Source organism: Dendronephthya gigantea, unplaced genomic scaffold (genome assembly GCF_004324835.1).
Source record: "Dendronephthya gigantea isolate DGI-Jeju-01 unplaced genomic scaffold, DenGig_1.0 000574F, whole genome shotgun sequence".
Taxonomy (NCBI): Eukaryota; Metazoa; Cnidaria; class Anthozoa; order Malacalcyonacea; family Nephtheidae; genus Dendronephthya; species Dendronephthya gigantea.
In genome coordinates, this window is record NW_021163584.1 from 13,536 (window position 1) to 16,242 (window position 2,707).

The window sequence follows — 2,707 nt, forward strand, 5'->3', positions numbered from 1 at the left end:
TTCTGTTGCGAATTCGGATGCAAACGTTTGAAGCGAGTATGTATGCGATTCTCAATACATGCCATATGAAGGCGAACCATTAGCTCCTCAGGGAGACGATATAATGGTTGATATTAACAAGGGAAAATCCGAAGAAGTTGATATCGATCGATGGCTTGACACCGATTATTCTATAGAGGCTAGATATGACCAAGAGGATAAAGTAGATTCCTTGCATGTACGCTTTTTTCAGTTTGGTAGTAAATAAAATACTTAAGAGTTTGAACTTCTGTAATTTAAAGTGAGAAACTTGACAAAAGCAATGGACTTTATATAGGTATATCCGTGCTGTTGGTTATAGGTAGTTGGCAAGATGGATATTTGGCTACATGGGTCCATGTTTGAACCTCAAGTCAAAAAGCGCTTGGTGTTACTGCTATCGAAGCCTTGTAAATTGCTTGCAAAACGTTTGCAGAAGCAACTCTCGTCAAAATGCGCCGAGCACAACCATATTCTTGACGAATATTTTCCCAGGTCGAAGTCAGACCGATGTATTCGAACAAATTGGACCCGCTGTTTTCGTACAGACGGATCTTTAAAAAAACAATGCATGCTAATACCTCGTGTCTCGCCACTATTTGTGCACGATTTCTTATTTGGCCTTCCAGCAACACAACAAGAATTTCTCTTTTTTCATTTGCACATAAAGGAGATGTTTCCTCCATATCTACGGCTTATATTCTAATGTATAAAAACCTTTCCCTTAGTTGTTTATCATAAAATGCGCTTAGCGCGCAGTGTAATCTTGTCATATGTTGCGATTCACGCAAGCCTATATAAAAGTTAAACTAAACCGCTTCGTCATATTGAAGTTGTACGAAGGTTCAATTTGACGTTTCGAGCGAGACTCTTCGTTTTTTAGAGTTTTATAATATGCGATAAGACTGTTCGAAAAGTCGAGATTTCGTGTATCTCGTATAAAAGTAAGAGCTTATGTTATTGTGTCATTTGTGTGTGCCCTGTTCTTTACGTCATCGGAAGTAATTTGACGCCATTTGACCGCGCAGAAAGTGAACCACATTTTTTGGCCAAATCGGCAAGTTTAAACCCCAATAACTTTTCATTAAATTATTTGTAGAGCTTGCGACTTCAACATAGTCGTTTGTACACTAAACACTTCACGAACATGAAATAAAAAATTTCATTTCATAGGCACTTTAAAGAGCGTTGCCCCCTAACAAGAAGAAGAAGAAGATTAGCAGCGGTTAGGGACCAGTTCTTGGTCCAACAATGCGCCCTGGTCGTTGCGTCTGTTTCATAACATAGATGGAAGGAAGTATAAATGTTCAAGGTGATTAAAACAGGCAAGTATTCAACAATAACTATTGGCTAATATGCATGTCTTTTAACCATTTCAATTCAAACATGATAATTACTCCGGCGTCAGCGACAGAGTTGAAAATTCTACTAGTACTTAAAATGTACTAGTACTTAAAATGCGTATGTGATTGGATTTATCTATGTCCCAGTCTTGTCTCCCAAGAGTTGTGGTGCACAGCTTTGGCTAATTTTCCGATGCGCGATTCGATTTCGTTCGCATGATACGGCAATTCCTCCAAAAGGAACAAATAAACCGTTCTTTTCATGCTTTTCGATTAAGTTTAGATTGAATTGGGGTAAGAATATATTTAATACATGTAGATTCTGGTCCTATTTTAGTAATATCGCTGCTATTTCGCCGTTTCACAAGATGATGTGGTCGTGTATGGGCGCTTTGACTCGTCGTAGTTTGCACAGGATCGAAGATTTAATAAAACTATATAAGCGCGAATTCCAAAGGCAAAGTGTAAGACAAAGCGAATGTATCATGCCGTTTATTTACATTTTTGAACAATTGAACTTCTATACTTTTTAAAGTACGATGTGCTTCTAAATTTCGCGATCGAACAACATTTAGGTTCGCAAGGCATCTAAATGAATATGAACTGTATTGTTTATGTTCAGAAGCTTTATATTGAAGACTGGCACGTGAGCACCACGCCGGTGTCACGCGAAATTTATGACTTGCGAAATATATGAGTGTCGCAGTTCTGGGCATGCGCAAATGCGCGCATAAATTACATTCTGTTCATAAATTTCGCAACTTGTTTACCGTTCAACACGTATTCTCTGACTTGTCTCGAAGGAAGATTTTTCGAAGTTTTTTCTTTCCTAAATGGCTGCAAATTCAACAACTGAATCAGCTTGCTGTTCTGGCGTTAAAGCGAAGAAACCTGACTCGGAAATCAGTAAATATAAGGTATGTCATTGTCGTCCAAACTCTGTTTAGTTCGAATTCAAATGTTCGATGACTTCGATCTGATACCGATATTCGGACTGTTGTTTTAATGTAATTATTGTGATCATACTGATCATAACCAAGATATTACTGTTATTGATATTTATTAATTTGTCGTTGTTTTGGCCATGTATTAACACTATAAATTGAATGTCTTAGGCTTAAGTGGAAGAAGTGCTGCACTTCCTAAAATCAGGATGCCAGGAACCTACTCATTTTGCCACTCTTGACAAAGTCGCAAGGAAAAAATATCCACATGCTGTCTCAATTCTCGAGAAACTTTGAATATGAAGGTATGTCTAGCCATTTAATAACTTCGCATTGACGCATCGCATCATAATAATATGTGATATGATCTTATAAATTTTATTATTGTTACTTGTTTTATAG